Genomic DNA, 17,088 nt, shown 5'->3' on the forward strand with positions numbered 1-17,088 from the left:
GGATTGGTCGGATTTAGCTAAAATCGGTCATTTGGCAAGAAAAATCGTCTGCGTCTATGGGGAGCTTAACTCAAACAATGAACACCAGCTGAAAGGGAAAACTTCCCCTTTAATGATTGTAGCCAAATCGTATGTGCTGCAGATTGAATTGTATAGCCTTCAAATTACAGAAAGATTTGAAATGTTTGATTTTTATAGATGCCAAACCTGTACTGCAAATAACATTTTGTCCACACAACCAAGCGTCTCACATGGATCATTCTGGGAGTGGAGCTCTGAAATGTCACCACTGGGAGGTTATTACTGCTGCAGATAATTACAGGGGTAAAATTGATAAACATAATAAAGGTAATATCTTTATATTATTGTTATATATCTTTAAATTAGAAATTTCAGAATCTGATTAAGGAATACGTAAAATATTTTTTGAGTATGTATGTTGGCAGAATTGTTTGTAAAGATATGTTAATTAGCCTTGTATTAAATACCAGTTTCTACTTCCCACTTATTCTACTGATGGGTCAACATTAGGTTTCCAGCACTTTCAACAGATGTTTAAAGGGCATGTAAAGGCAAGAAAATAAAATCCCATTTTTACTTTCTTTAAGGAAAAAGAAACCCATCTCTAATATCCTTTTAATTTAAAAATGTGTACCGTTTTTATAAGAAACCTGACTGTATGCAGTGACATTCTCACTTCATTTACTGCTGTGAATAGGAATTATCAGACGGTCCCTAACTGCTGAGCAGGGAAACAATCATACTTATGAACAGCAGGGGGTTCCCAGTCATGCAGAACTCAAGCAGCTTTGTGTTTTGCTATAGAGCAGTCTGTGACTGTGTAGAGATTTGTATTGGATTTTATTTTTGCCTTTACTGTTTCCAGCTCCAGCTGCGGGGACAAAGATCATGGAGCCAGATTTAAACCGATAAACTGGGATTCTATTTGGAGGATTATTTTGCTGCAGCCACTGGTTCTGCAGATTAGGAGAGAGTTTATATTAAACAATACAAAAACTATAAAATCCACGTTCGATTACATGACAACACAGGACCCAGTGCAGTCTGCCTATTTTAATTATTAGTCTTGCTGTATCGGCTTCTGGCAGATATTATTTGACTTGTGCTGTTTTGATAAATTTAAGACGATCCCTAAGCAGCCCAGACCACACTGAGCATGTGCACAGTCTTGGTCTTGCAAAGATGTTTAAAAAAATTACAAGATGGTAACCCCCTGAGGCCAACTTTGAAAGCATAAATCATTTGTTTGATTAGGCTTGTGGTGCAGTAAATTCATGTTTATGTTTAGTATACAAAATACAGCATTTCTAGCCTTATTCTAGGCTGCACAGGTTTAACCGTTTTCTCCCCATTTTGTTTACTGTACTGTCATAACTATTTCTTTGGGTCGGTATGGATCCCTGGCAGCATTGTGCAGAACCCAGTCCATCTATCTCTCATCCATCTGTCTATCTTTCCATCTCTCTACTCATCCATCCATCTATCATCATGAGTTGCACCATATGCTTAATTTGTTGTTTTACCCAAAAATGTGTGGGGTTTGTGTAAATGAGTATGAGTAGTAAATGAGTGCTGGTTATTGCTACCTTTTTTTAAGACATTTTGTTATAAAGATGTGAATACACGTGTATTTTATAGAACACGGTGACAAAGTTAGATCGATATCCATATTAGAATTAGTAGCAGTATGGCTGTATAGATGTTTTGTACATATTTTATGGATGTGTATTGTGAATGTGGGGGGACTGGTCCAATACCTGTATTAATAATCATTCACTAAAATATACCAATCATCTCCTGTAGTGCAGATATATGAACATTAGTAGTACAAGGTGATTCTTCTAGCAGAGCATTGGCTAAATGAGTATTATGGGCACTCTAGTTCAGAATGTGATGAAAAGTTTACTGTAGGGGCCAATCAGCAGTGTTCATACTACAGTTTGAATATACAGAAATTAGATGATTGCAGCATAAAGGCATGCACACCCCCACTTCTGCCACTAGAGGGCACACAGGCCATGGATTGAGAAACTAAGAAATAATTGTAAAACAAGATTTATTTTTCATGTAGAGTTGATGTATTTCACATAAATACCATATGATTCATTGACTGATAACAGGGAATTAATTCATAGTGAGGCACAGAGACAGTTTAGTGACAGCACTAGAACTACAGGCCCTGTGCCCATTGCATTATAACACAATAACTCTCAGACATATCGAAATTTATGGGTTGAAATGAAAATTTTTTTTTGGTCAAAACTCTCATTCAAATGATAAATTATCCAAACTTGATTCGAGTTTTAATTTGAATTTTGAGATTTATCATACTCTGGGCCCTTTAAAAACTTATTCAACTATTCACCAACTAAAACCTGCCAAATTACTGTGTAAGTCAATGGGACAGGGGATCAGTTTGGTGATGTTTACAGTCTTCCTGCCAGAAGAGTTTTTTTTTTAAATTCAAATAGGCATTTAAATTCCAATCAAATTCGATTCGAGTTTTCGGGTTGTTTCAATTCAACAGAGTTTTAAAAAAATATTTTATTAATAAATTTCGAATTTATGGGAGTTTTAAAGAACTCCTATGAATTCGAAATTCGACCCTTGATAAATGTGCCTCCCCGTGCAGATTTGACTTTATCCCCAGTAACATAGTTTGGAATTGGAACTTTTATTATCTGATATATCATGTAACATACTTGTGTTCAAAACTCATCAATATATAAATTAGACCATTTTAAGAGAAAAAAAACGTAAAAACACACAACTGGGTGTGACTTGACTGTTGCATTGAGATGTGTGTGTTAAAGTCCCCTGCAAGTAAAGGGGTTAAAAGTCTGAGGAAGACTGCTCTATAAATAGCACGTGTGGAATCAGCTTCACTATTGGAGTCCTTCTTTCAGTCTTTAGATGAGTGACAGATGGCAGTGAAGATCCATCAGGACAAAGCATTCCTAGAAGACCTAAGAGAATTTTCCAGCCTGGGGTGGGGGGGCCGAGAAATCCCCCTGCTAGTTTGGTAGCAGCACGGGGTGGAGCAAGTCCCAGCAGCTTCTGGATATTCTGTAGGAGGATAAAAAAAAATCTTTAAAATTACAATAAAATGATATGGTAATATATAAAATAATGAATAAAAGGTCAACAGTTCCTAATTAGTCAAATTAGCAAATGGCCTATGTTTATTATCTTGGGGGTCACATACAGGGTGTGCATTTACCATTTGTGTGTTAGCGGGTCACAGACTTTAGCGAGATCAGGATCCCGTGTGTTCCCACAAGGTTACACTAAAGACTATGGGGCATTAAGTTTGAGATTGCCACAGTCCTCTAGAGAGAAATTCCGCAACTCTCCATTCATTTCTATGGGGTTTTTAAAGGAATATTTATCAATGGGTGAAAGTTCATAAATAGGCCTTTCAAAATCCCAATCACTCTAGTGGACTGTGGCAACCTCACACTTTGATAAATAGACCTCTTCATTTCAAGGTATTCATCTGAATGTAGAAGCTGCAGGATACAGGGAAATGGTCTATATTGGCTGGAAGAGTAAAAGGGGTTAATCCGTTAAGAGTTGTCAAGGCATTCAGCAATAGGTCAGAGCTGGTCCAAAAACCAAAGCAGAAGTAATCCCATAACTGGGGAATACCAGATACAATGAAATGGATCTGCTTGCTGTGCCTCTCCAGACAAAGTCTATTGAAAAAAGTGGGGTTGCAGACAAGCAGCTTCTCTCTACAGGGCCGCCAACAGTGGGGTATGGCAGTTGTAAAAGGGGTGGGGCTTTGTGATACAGAGACAGTCTAGACAGATCAGGGGTGTGGTCATATGCATGCTGTATATATTTTTTTTTATTAGGGCCCCTGTCTTACTTGTTGCTAGGGTCCTACTGGGGCTCCATGGGGATAACGGATTCCGTTTGGTCTCCCGGCTTGTATGGGAAGCACTCTCCCCAACGTACAGAATGTTATAACAAGATGGAGACATAGGCAGTATATCAGAAGTCCATTATGCAGGGGATTACCGGAGGTCTCAGTTTTATTCAAGTGGAACTAAAGCTAAAATGAAAATATAATATAAGCTTCATCATACTGAAATAAGAAACTTTCTAAATACAATTAATTATATTCTGCATCAATTCTGAAATGATCAAGTTTATCTTCACTATTTCTCTCTCAGCATCTGTTTCTCCTCATTTCGTCTTCATTCTGGAGTTGGGTGGCAGATGAATGATCCAATATATCTTGTAGGGGGGCTCCTATTGCCTAGAAGACGTATTAGAGCTCACTATTAAAATCACCAGACATCCTGCCTCTCTACATGCAGAATTTGTGCAAAAGGCAGTTATTTTGTTAGATTTTGTTTGTACTGGAATCCATGATTTGAGTGAGCTCTAATTCATCTGCTAGGAAAGGAAGCCACCCCCCCCTATAAGATATATTGGATCATGCATCTGACACCCAACTGCTGCATGAAGACACAATGAAGAGAAACAGATGCTGAGAGAGGAATAGTGGATAAAAACTTGATTATTTCAATAAACCTGACTGTATGCAGTGAAATCTGCCCTTCGTTTTACTTGCTCTGACAGCTGCAGGTAGGAAACTTCAGACGGTCCCTAACTGCTCTGCAGGAAAATGATCATACTTTCAAATGGCAGGGGGAGCCCTCTACCTTACTTCCGTGACCTCAAGCAGCTTTGTTTGTTTCCCTGTAAAGCAGCCGGTGACTATGTAAAGATTTGTATCCGCAGACCCAGTGCAGTCTGTATATTCTGATTATTAATCAGTCTTGCTGTATCAGCTTCTATGGCAGATATTATTTGACTAGTGCTGTTTTGTTAATTTTAAGCTTAACCTCCCAACTAAAGCCCAGACCACACTGAGCATGTGCATGGTCTTGGAGAGATGTATAACAAAGTTACAAGATGACAGCCCCCTGCGGCCAACTTTGAAAACATAAATCATTTGTTTAATTAGGCTTCTGGTGCAGTAAGTTCATGTTTATGTTTAGTATACAAAATACAGCATTTCTAGCATTATTCTATTTTAGACTTTAGTTCCCCTTTGAATACCTGACAAGGACCAAACATGGAGCAGCTTCAGATTTTTTTTCTTTTAATTTGATCAGAGCAGCATTGGTACATACTTATGATGTGCAGGCCGACCCAAAACCCGTGGGTCGGGCGGGCCTCGCACACTTCTTCGCGGGTGGCGCGTCAAATGCCGGCGTGTGTTTTATAGACACTATGCCTGCTTGCCCCACCCCCTTTTGTGATGTCATCGGCAGGGCAGCGCGGGTCTATAAAAGGAACCCGCAAGTGAGAATGTGGATTGGTTGGGTCAAGGGAGGGCGGGTTAGGGTCGGGCCCGCATATCACTAGTACTTACTCATGTGTATCCAGACAATGAGTGCATTACATATTGTCTCATACATTAGTCACAGAGGAAGAAGGACATTTCCCAAGTGTATATACATTGCTGGAGCTCAGGGTGTGGAGGCAGAAATAGGGATGATCTGTATAAATAACATTAATGCTAGAAGTCCTGAGCACACCAGACAGGAAGATGGAATTGGTCAAATAGCACAGGATCTGCGTCTTTTCCTGCCGAGACAAGGACAGAGCAAAGGAAGAAGCCAATGTCTAAAAATGGCACTTGTCAAATCCTACCACATTATATTACCCACAGAGCCTCTCTACAGAAAGATGAATGTATGGATTAGTTTTTTTTATTTTTTTATAGATGAAACTTTTTATTATTTTCACAACATAAAACAAATAGACAAAAAAAAACTAAAAAAAAAAAACTCAAAAAAAACATGCCGTATCTATTCAATGGTATTAGGAACAATTTCCATGACAAGTATTTAAGCATTCAACATCGTACTGACTTGACATCCCAGTACTTTGGCCGATATTGCATTGTCTCTAAAGCAGAAGCAATTACTGATTAAGACCCCAATATTAGGGTTACATTGTCATAGACTACGGTTCTCTTGGGTATGTATATCAACTTTTCACAATTCGGAAGTTATGTAAGAGAACCACAACCTCCCAGCCCCGCCTCCCACCACGGACTCCATATTTTATCAAATTTCTTTTGTGAGCCTCTAGCCAGCAAGGTGAGCTTAATGAGTGGCAGATTTTGATTTACTAGTGTAATCCAGGTTTGCACTGTGGGGGGTTTAGGGCCCATCCACATCATAGAAATTATTTTCCTGGCATAATATAAGAGGGTTCTATATCTAGTTCTGGCATGGCTGGTAGTTATTACATCATCTATAATTCCCAATATACACACCTGTGGTGTAAGTATCCTTGGGAAATCCAATTTGTCATCTAGGAGTTTGAGAACCTCAGTCCAGAATTTGGCTACTGGGGAACAGCTCCAGGCCATATGTAGAAAGTCTGCCCCCTCTGCCCCGCACCTATGACATTTTGCCTCTGGATTGCGCCCCATAGATCTGAGTCGTGTAGGAGTGAGGTAGAATTGTTGTAACCATTTAAATTGAATTAACTTGTCTCTTACAGAGTATAAGTAGTAGTAACTATTGTCTGTTGCTTCATCCCATTCCTCCTCAGTAAAGTTTGGGATGCAAGCTTGCCATTTACAGTAAGCTGTTTTAAAAGGTGAGGGGATTGTTTGAATTAGGGTTTTATACAGTGTTGACGTTGGTTTAGTTAGTGATGCAGACCAGAGTAGTGTTTCAAATTGGGGTTGGGAAGTTTGAATATCCAGTCTACCAAATTGTGCCTGAAAAACCTGCCTGAGTTGGAAATATCTAAACTGGGATAAATTGGGTTCAGCGAGTTTTTCTTTAAAGAATTCATAAGATCCAAATGTGGTACCATCTAGGACATCTTGCAAACGTCTAATTCTTTTTTTAGGCCAGTATAAAAAATCAGAGAACTTCTGAAAATGGGTAAGGCAGGAGTTCGCCCACAGGGGTGTGTTCGGGGTTAGGACCGGAGAGTGTTGGGGATAAAGCTTGAGTGCCAGAGTCCAAGCCTTCCTTGGAGTAGCCATAACTGCTGGTAGGTTCTTATAATCTGCTGGTGCTCTATATGGAAGATGCCTGAGTCCTTCCAGTGATCCCACAGTCAGTGCATGGAGATTTGTGTTCGGGTTGGAAGGGATGGATTAGTTTTTTAATTTTTTTTTATGTAACACAGGATAATGCTTCAGTGACTGGAAAAGGGTCAATTAAACGGTCGAATTTGGTCTGAGAGGAGCCAATTTGTCAGCTTTTATCAGTCTGTTTATTGCCACCTTAACTTTACTGATTGATGGCAAATAATCTACTTGGGTATATTTAATGTTTATTAGTGACCTTTAAACGGGTTGTTCACCTTTGACTTAACTTACAGAATGATGCAGAGTGATATTCTGAGACCATTTGCAATTGGTTTTCATTATTTTTATTATTTTTGGTTTTTGAGTTTATTTAGCTTTTCATTCTGCAGCTCTCCAGTTTGCTATTTCGGAAATCTGATTGCTAGGGTCCAAATTACCCTAGCAACCATGCACTGATTTGAATAAGAGACTGGAATATGAAAAGGAGAGAGACTGATTACAAAGTAATGCATTTGTAGCCTTACAGAGCATTTGTTTTTAGATAGGGTCTGTGACCCCCATTTGAAAGCTGAGAAAAAAATGAATGATGAAGATCAGTTGAAAAGTTGCTTAGAATTGGCCAATCTATAACAAATTCAAATTGAATATGGCAATTCAAATTACGGAAAAATCCCAGGTCCCCAGCATTCCAGATAATCACATACCTGTCGGATGGACATGGTGCACAGTATGTACAAGAAGATAAACGAGCACTCGGTGTAATCTTCCCCAATGAGGTTTCTGTACGACAGCCCCTGAATATACGATAGAGGCACAAAGGGAAGCTTGGCTACAACCCGCCCATCAAATCTGAAATCAAATGAATCAAAACAGAAAAAAATGATTACAATAAAGTCGTTTAGTAGTATAGTGTAAACACACAGAATTCTGTTTTACAGTCTTGTTTAGGATATGCGCATATCTCGGGAGCTCTGACAGAGCAAAATATACAATACCTGTTATTCAGAAAGCTCGGGAACTGGGGTTTTCTTGATAACGGATCTTTCCGTAATTTGGATCTTCATACCGTAAGTCTATAGAAAAGCACTTAAACATTAATTAAATCCAATAGGCTGGTTGTGCTTCCAATAAGGATTAATTATATCTTAGTTTTGGATCAAGTACAAGGTACTGTTTTATTATAACAGAGAAAAAGGAAATCATTTCTTTTTTTGGATTATTTGGATAAAATGGAGTCTACGGGAGATTACCATTCCGTAATTCAGAGCTTTCTGGAAAACGGATCCCATACCTAGGACGGCTGACCAATGATCCTATGGAGTATGAGCAGGATGACCCACCTCATTAACCACTCACAGGCCATTTCATGAGATCATTGCAATTTGGCCATCCATGTGGCCTTTCTTACATTAATTTAAAGGCTAAACGAAACTCTGGACAATCAGATAGTATCCTGCACTGAGGCCTGTGTGTAGTCAGCTTTTTTATTTCCAGGTCACCTTCAATGGCAGCAATCACCAAGTTACTTCCAACCCTCTAGTACAGGCCACTAAGGAGTTTCAAACTATAGGACCCGCTCCTAACCAGTCTCGCTACTTCTGTGCCTGCCTCTGGTCAAAATACATCTTCGGGAGCAGAAGAGGAGGGTACTTCCCCAGTCTGACCCGCACCCAACCCTAACCCACAATGGTTGGTCACATTTCAACCCGCACATCACGAGTGCTAACCATTTGCCTTTCAAAGGTTAATAACTATAAAACCTTAAAAAAATAAATAATTTGCTTAGAATTGGCCATTCTATAACATAATAAAAGTTACTTTAAAGGTGAACCAGTCCTTTAATGGAGAGCACCTCTCTAAATGTTCTCATCATTTATATTCCTGTAACTTAAATGGGTGGTTCACCTTTAAGGTAACTTTTAGTATGTTATAGAATGGATAATTCTAAGCAACTTTTTATTGGTTTTCATTGTTTTTTTTTTTATAGTTTTATAGTTATTTGCCTTTTTCTTTGCAGCTTTCAGATTGGCATTTCTGACCCTTTTTAAAAAACAAATGCTCTGTAAGGCTACAAATGTATTGTTATTGCTACTTTTTAATTACACCTCTTTCTATTCAGGCTTCTCTTATTCCTATTCCAGTCTCTTATTCAAATCCATGCATGGTTGCTAGGGTAATATGGGCCCTAGCAACCCGATTGCTGAAATTGCAAACTGGAGAGCTGCTGAGTAAAAAGCTAAATAACTAAAAAACATTAAATAATAAAGCATGAAAACCAACTGCAAATTGTCTCAGTATATCACTCTCTACATCTTACTAAAAGTTATCTCAAAGGTCAACACCCCCTTTAACATTTGGCTAAAGGCTACAGTGCTACAGAATGGTGTTTGGTAGGACTGTGTCCTTAAAAGCAACAATTTTCACAAAGAAAGGTTGTTAAAGTGATAATTGGATTTTAAAGATAACCACACAACACAGTATCAGCTGCCAGGTCTACAGGACCCATTGCCAGAGGAATTGCCAAGGTGATAATCAGTGGTGGTAGTTGGTTACACGGTATCATGTGTGAACAATAAAACCTATTTACATTTCTTTTCATATATTTCAAGGATTTCAATACAAATAAATACATTTAAAATATTAAAGATATATAGGAAACATACATCTTGCTGTAGAGGAGAAATTGAATTTGCAATTGGAAGTTGCATGAGTTGAGTTATACAGTACAGAAGTGTAAGGGCAACCATAGGACATCCTTCTGTAGCACAACTAGAAAGAACAAGATGTTCAAATTCTGTTTATCAAGAAAACAAAATATTAAGCAGGAGAGCCACCACTGCTGTTAAGCTCCCCATAGACACAAAGATTTTTCTTGCCGATTTTAGCAAAGTCCAACCAAACCTTCTAAATTATCGTGCGGTTAGTGGGATTCGACCGATCGTACATCTTACGATTTTTCGACTGACATCTAATCGGCCAGGTTAAAAGATCTTTATCGGCCCCAGTGCAATCTATATCTGCAGGGCCAAGCAGGCAGCTACCCTTGAGTTTTGCTGGCAATATCGCCTGAAATGGGCTTTTTAGTTGATGGACACATCGTACATTTAAACGATTGTTTCGAATTATTCATGGTCTCACGATAATGATTGGATCTTTTATGATTGGATCTTTTAAAAATCTTTACATCTATGGCCAGCTTTAGAGCTGTAAGACGCAGTTATTGTAGGCCAATTCAAGCTGTTAGCAGGTGTTTCTGGTCTCTCACTTAAACTACAAGAGTTTCAATAGTCGCCCAACTTTGGGCGACTATTGAAAACGCATCGCCGCGTGTGCATTAGCGCAGGCAATTTTGCGCTGTAGCCTATGGGGAAAAGACGCTGAGGCAGTTCGGGGAGATAGTCGCGCAAAAGACGTGGCGATAAATCGCCAGGCGACAAAATCTCCCCGAATCTCCTTGTCTGGCCTTACCTTTAATCTGAATGTTGCTCACGGGTTCTAAAGGTTGGGGATCCCTGCTTTAGTGTATTATTTTTATAAACATGATTTAGTAACACACATATCATGTAAAATTAACATTTACATATATTAATGCATTTCCTTTATATAATGTTAACTGACAATAATTGTACATGACACCCATAGACCTGGAGCAAATTGGATTATAGCACCAGTACTGCAAAGATTGCCAACAGTCCGAATTCCTATGCAGATGTGGTAATCCCACGAACATTACTAAATTCCCACAAAGCTCCACATCCTCTGGTGCTCATTTGCTGATTCAGACATGCTTGCATGTGACATCATGAAAAAAGGAAATTTAGCAAACTGTGGGGGATTCAAAAAAAAAAAAACAAAAAAAAAAACCTTATGTATAGGGCTGCTGTGCATTAAATTTGGTTTAGCAAGAACATGAACAATAGGGGATTTATTAATGTGTCCAAACTCTCTGCAAGCTAGGGATTGTCCAGTACTTGCAGCCCCTGGACTATGTTTTTGTTTTCTGTTACAGGTATGGGACGTGTTATACGAAATGCTTGGGACCTTGTGTTTTCTGGATAATGGATCTCCATACATAAAAAACATGTAAATATTAAATAACCCCAATAAGCTGTTCTTGCTTGCAGTAAGGATTGATTATATCTGTGTTTGGATCAAGTACAAGGTACTGTTTTAGTATTACAGAGAAAAAGGAAATTATTTTAAAAAATTTGGATTATTTGGATAAAATGGAGTCTATGGGTGTTTTCTGGATAATGGATATTCATACATTAATTCTACTAGAAAATCGTGTAAACATTAAATAGACCCAATAAGCTGTTCTTGCTTGCAGTAAGGATTGATTATATCTGTGTTTGGATCAAGTACAAGGGACGGTTTTATTATTGTGGAGAAAAAGGAAATCGTTTTTTAAAATTTGGATAAAATGGAGTCTATGGGATATGGCCTTTCCGTAACTCGGAGCTTTCTGGATAAGGGGTTTCCGGATAACGGATCCCATACCTGTACAAAGATAGAAATATTTATTAAAAAAGGTAATAATGCTTTAGGTGCCCTTTAATCACAGTTCTTGCAAACTGCTGGTACAGTACATAAAGCTGGTTTTCAGACCTCTTCTTAGGACCCACCCATATGGGAAACTGTGAGTAGTTAATATTGCACATTATTAATAGATCGTAATAGATGCAAAGAAAGCTCCAAGTTAAAGTATTCTGATGAACAAAACGTTTATATGGATATCCAGTGGCGAGTCTTCTATAGACAAGTAAGCGGTCTCGGATATGAAATGCAAGATGACTGGCTTCATGAAAACAAGTTGCAGACCATTCAGCTGAATACCAGCAAAGCAAACTGAGCTGCCATCATCAGGTCAATGTTGTTGTATTTTTAGAGGTTCATAAAGGTACCAATGCCATAAATGAAGTAGCTCTGGATGGTGCTTTTATGCCTCCAGAAATTGAAGTGTCACAGCAGGAAATCTAAAACTAAATGTCATATACTGTTATTATAGCAGACACAAGTAGCTTTCACCGAAGATTCAGGCCTTGAAGCTTTCAGGAAAAAGCTGCTCACACAGTAATGCTGAATAATTCCTGTACACCAACACCACCTGAAAGGGATGTGAGCGAAATCCTGACATTTGACTTCTGCGTGTTCTTCTGAGAAAAAACTCCATGAACCATTGGACTTAACCCTGAGTGAATGCTGCTTTGTTTATATGGCAGATAACAAAGGAGCAAACCAACCTGCATGTGTGAGCAGCTAAAGAGTCTTTCAGACTTGTATGGAAGTACTGGGCATTATTTTTATACTTGCATCAGGATCATCACTGTTTCACGTTTCCCTTCTCACCATGGAGAGATCTCGGTTATTGTTCTTGAGTTTCTCTTCCTGGCGTTCTGCAGTAGAAACACTCGTGTATAAACACTGCAACAGGAAGAGTTTAGAGACTTCTCCTAATTGTGTTCTTCATTTTACAGAACTCCCATAAGAAAAAGGCACACATAGCCCCACATTATACAGTGTGCTAATCAAGACTCATGCATGCTGGTGTATAGTAATGCAGCAGCTGTCAGTCTCAATTATACATGGGATAACATGATTATTCACAATTATACCTGTATTTATAAGTGTATTTATTACAAATGTTTGCCCATTTCACGTTAGGTAAGATTACCCTGTGGCTTCTTGCTTTCATACAAGTCACAGGATTTTAAGATGACTGGGGTTATATATCAAAGGTTGAATTTTAGATTTCTTTTTATACCTCGAATTAACTCAACTCAAATGGTTTCTAATTTAAGAAAAAAACTTAAATGGAAAAACTCGAATCAGCGAGTTCAGGGTTAACAACCTGAGAACTCAAATGAATCCAGCATTCAGTGGGAAAATGCTCGAATGGCTCAAATTGATTGAGTTTTTGGGCAAAACACTCCCAAAAAAAAAAACTTGGAACATCATAAAGACTATTAAAGGGACTGTTCACGTTCCAATTGCTTTTTTCAATTCAGTTGTTTTTAGATTGTTCCCCAGAAATAAAGACTTTTTTCAATTACTTTCCATTATTTATTTTTTACTGTTTTTCCAAAATCTAAGTTTAAAATGTAATGTCCCTGTCTCTGGTGTTTGAGTCTGGTAGCTCAGTAATTCAGGTGCAGACTCTTATCTGTTACAATTTTGCAACATTTAGTTGATACATTTCTCAGCAGCATCTCTGGAGTATTGGCAACTATTGTATCAATTCTAACAGCTGCCTGTAATGAAACCCTGAGATTCTGCTCAGCAGGGACAAACATAAGAAATGTGTCAATTTAGAACAGTTTACAGGGTCGGCGACCCCCCCTCCCAGGGCTGCTTCAGAAGGTGAAAAAAGACACTTGACACTTCAATATTAGAAAAACGGTCACACATAGAAAATAGAAAGTCATTGGAAAAAGTCATTATTTCTGGTGTTCTATCTGAAAACAACCAGTTGTTTGAAGGTGAACCACCCCTTTAACATCTTCAAGTGGTTCCAAGGACCTCTGCCACAGACTCCTACATGACCTCAACAGGTTTCAGCTGGTGTATTTTCGTATTCTAGCTATTTCCAGGGTTGGGGTATAATAAATCTTGAAAAATTCTAGTTTTTTTTTAACCTGATAATTAATTTTAGACCAAAAAGATAAACTCGAAAACTTAACAAATAACCACCGACATTTTCAATCTGCACCCCCTATTGAACTATAACTTGAATTAGCAATTTTCTTGAGTGCGTCCAGCAGATTCTGTTATGGATTCCTCTTTCTTTTCCACTAAAAAAAAAGAAGAAAACAAGCAAATTCTTATTAAGCAATGCAACAGTTAGGCATTATTTGTTTAGACAGCTGTTTGACTATATATACCAGAACATAGTTAAGAAAAAAACCTATTCCTTATCCTTCCTCTAAATTTCTGGCAAAGATATGAATTCCCACAGCTCCAATGTGGGTAATCTGCATTTAGTTTGCCCCACTACTTGTTCTAAACAACAAAAAACAAAGTTACTTGTTTTGTGAGTCCATTCAAAAGGGTTACATTTTTCCATATCTGTCATACCCATATACTACAGAACATGGCAGCTATTAAGAGAAAAACCTTGGCCTGAGGCCCCCATTTGAACATACAGAAATATTGATCAATGGATGGCACTCTAATGTACCAATAGTATAAAATAGTTTGGTTAATTACAGGTGCCCCCTTTGTACAGCCCTGCCAAAGGTAATCAATGTACAGCCAGTTTCTGGTTCTTCTTTGACCAGTCGAAAAACCTTTTGGAGCAGGCACTCAATAAAGGCAAACTTCCACCATGGCACTGTCACTTTAAACTTAACTGAGGTGTACCAATATGTTGTCTCACTCAATTCAGTTTGAGGTATACCGATATGGCTTCCAAAGAAAGAGACAAAGTTTTCACCCTTCTAACCTTTATCCACACCGATTAAAACTGAATGGAGATTGGTGCACCTGAGTAAAGTTTTGGGATAGGTTGAATAGTTAATTGGTGTGTTTTGATTGGTGCACATGTGTTTAAATATTTGAGGCATGGCTCTGTAAGGATAGCCTGTGATTAAGTATTTATGACACGAAACGCGTAAGGCTGTGTACACAATAAAACTTTCTTCACTTTTAACTATTTGCCTGGTGGAAGTTTGCCTTCATGGAGTGCCTGCTCCAAAAGGTTTTTCGGTTTGTCCACTCCCCGTGCTGAGGGCTCAGGGCGGTGCACCTGGGCCTCTTCCCTCATGTGGTGACTAATCACTTTATATTTACCCTTACATTTCAGACTCATCTCCTTTGACCAGTCACAAAACTCCTTCAGAGTCTAAAGCTGGCCTCAATTGATCTATTCAAACATCACGTAAAGCGGATCCGTGCAGGCTTTATCCACTTGGTCCAAAACAGGCTTATCTGAACATTTGGTCCTGCAGGACAACTATCAGACAATAAAAGGCACTTATGATGGCTCCTTGGAAAGGACTGCATTATTATGGCCAATAGATATTTGGCAATTTTCAGCCAGATACCTGTAAGGGAAGGTCCATAGACAAGTAGCCAACCTGGTCTGAAGGGGCCAACTGTCAATTTAAGCCTGCCCGTGTACGGCCAGCCTTAGGCTAATTGGACATGTAGCATTTATCCACCCAATATTTCAGCCGGCAGAGAGACACCAATACCCTCTGCTATGTCTACTGACACAGAAAGGAGCTACATCTCATGTTCAAATGGAATATTACAAGTTCATGTCAGTTAAAGGTGACATGGGGGGGGAGAAATAACAGACTAGAGAATTAGCAATTCGTTTTCATTTTTCATTATTTGTGTGTTTTGAGTTATTTCACTCCACTTTTGTAATTGGAGTAATCTGGTTGCTAGGCCAAAAATTGCCCTAGCAACCATGCAGGAGTTGGACTGAATAGAAAGGCAAGTAATCAAAAGTAGCAATAACAATAAATGTGTAGCCTTACAGAGCATTTTGTTTTTTAGATGGGGTCAGTGACTCCCCTATATACAAGCTGGAAAGAGTCAGCAGCAAAAGGCAAATCATTCAAAAACTTTACAAATTAAATAATGAAGACCAATTAAAAAGTTGATTGGAACTGGTCATTCTATAACATACTAAAAGTTAACATGAAGGAGGACCACTGTACATTGCAAAGCTTCTATATGTGGCTATAGTTGTCCCAGCAGCTCAGACAGACAGCTCTATGGGACAGGGAACTCTTTCCTCTGTTGGAACATAACTGTGTGCACTTCATATAGTTAAGTTCTATTATACAGCACTAAGCTAACGTCATGGTATTTTCAACAGGAATGACCTATTCCACTAGCCGGAAGTACATTAACAAAACACCCCTGCTTTACAACATGGTACGGACCAGCTAGTGTACTGCACTTCGCAAGAGACGCTAACACTATATACAGCACGATCTCCACGGGTCTCACATTCCGGCTCACAAACTGCCCTCTGACTGTCCGTCATTTATATGAACTCACCCTCAGCCAGCAGCGCTGTGCACACTGATATAAACACGATCGGAATGGTATCTGCAAACATAGCGCTCATCTTGCCGGCACCGCTAGCAGCACAACTCCCACACAGGAAGCGAGTTAGTATTCCAGAGTGACGTCGCGTCACCTAGCAACGCAAAGCCGGAAGTCGGGGCCAAGGCCTGGACTGGGATTAGTTAAGATTTAGGAGATGCTGTGATTGCGTCACGATGTTTCAAGTAGAGACGTGGCTCTTGTACATAGGAAAACTTTTAATTCTGTTAGCGTGCCCTTTACTGTCAATTTAATTTCAGTTAATCAAGATGTGTTTAATTAAAGAAGACTTTCTTTGCTATTATAAAGTACTCATTAGAATTATTTTTTTTGGACTAACGCCCCCACTCCTTCCTTGTAACCAGGGTAACATTTACTTAGATAGACTTTCATTTAAAGGAGTGGTTCACCTTTTAGGTACATTTTAGTATGTTATATAATGACCAATTCTAAGCAACATTTCAATTGGTCTTCATTATTTTCTTTTTATAGTTTTATATTTATTTGCCTTTTTCTTCTGACTCTATGCAGCTTTCAAATGGGCGTCACTGACCCCTTCTTTAAAACAAATGCTCTGTAAGGCTACAAATGTATTGTTATTGCAAATTTTTATTACTCATATTTCTATTCAGGTCTCTCCTATTCGTATTCCAGTCTCTTATTCAAATCAATGCATGGTTGCTAGGGTAATATGGACCCTAACTACCAGATTGTTTAAAATGCAAATTGAAGAGCAGCTGAATAAAAATCGAAATAACTCAAAAACCTTAAATAATAAATAATGAAAACCAATTGCAAATTGTCTCGGAATATCACTCTCTACATCATACTATGGCCTTTTTCAGCAGGATTCGGATTCGGCCGAATCCTTGTGCCTGGCCGAACCAAATCCTAATTAGCAAATGTAAATTAGAGGCAGGGAGGGAAATCAC

At 38.7% G+C, this 17,088-nt stretch overlaps 1 long non-coding RNA gene across 4 annotated transcripts; it reads right to left on the reverse strand.

The window, feature by feature from the left end:
• Positions 1–2,060: 2,060 nt before the first annotated feature.
• LOC108714502 lies at positions 2,061–16,349 on the reverse strand. Of its 4 annotated transcripts, XR_005967048.1 has the most exons (7): positions 16,109–16,344; positions 13,791–13,887; positions 12,340–12,492; positions 8,092–8,169; positions 7,801–7,945; positions 3,893–4,078; positions 2,061–3,087 (listed from the first exon to the last, which is right to left on the reverse strand). It is a non-coding gene; the product is annotated as an uncharacterized LOC108714502 (long non-coding RNA). The 4 variants fall into 4 exon arrangements; XR_005967049.1 differs by lacking the exon at positions 3,893–4,078 and having other exon boundaries at positions 12,340–12,520; positions 16,109–16,349; XR_001935375.2 differs by lacking the exon at positions 3,893–4,078 and having other exon boundaries at positions 16,109–16,333.
• Between the last annotated feature and the right edge of the window lie 739 nt (positions 16,350–17,088).

This window comes from Xenopus laevis, chromosome 4L, assembly GCF_017654675.1.
Source record: "Xenopus laevis strain J_2021 chromosome 4L, Xenopus_laevis_v10.1, whole genome shotgun sequence".
NCBI classification, from domain to species: Eukaryota; Metazoa; Chordata; class Amphibia; order Anura; family Pipidae; genus Xenopus; species Xenopus laevis.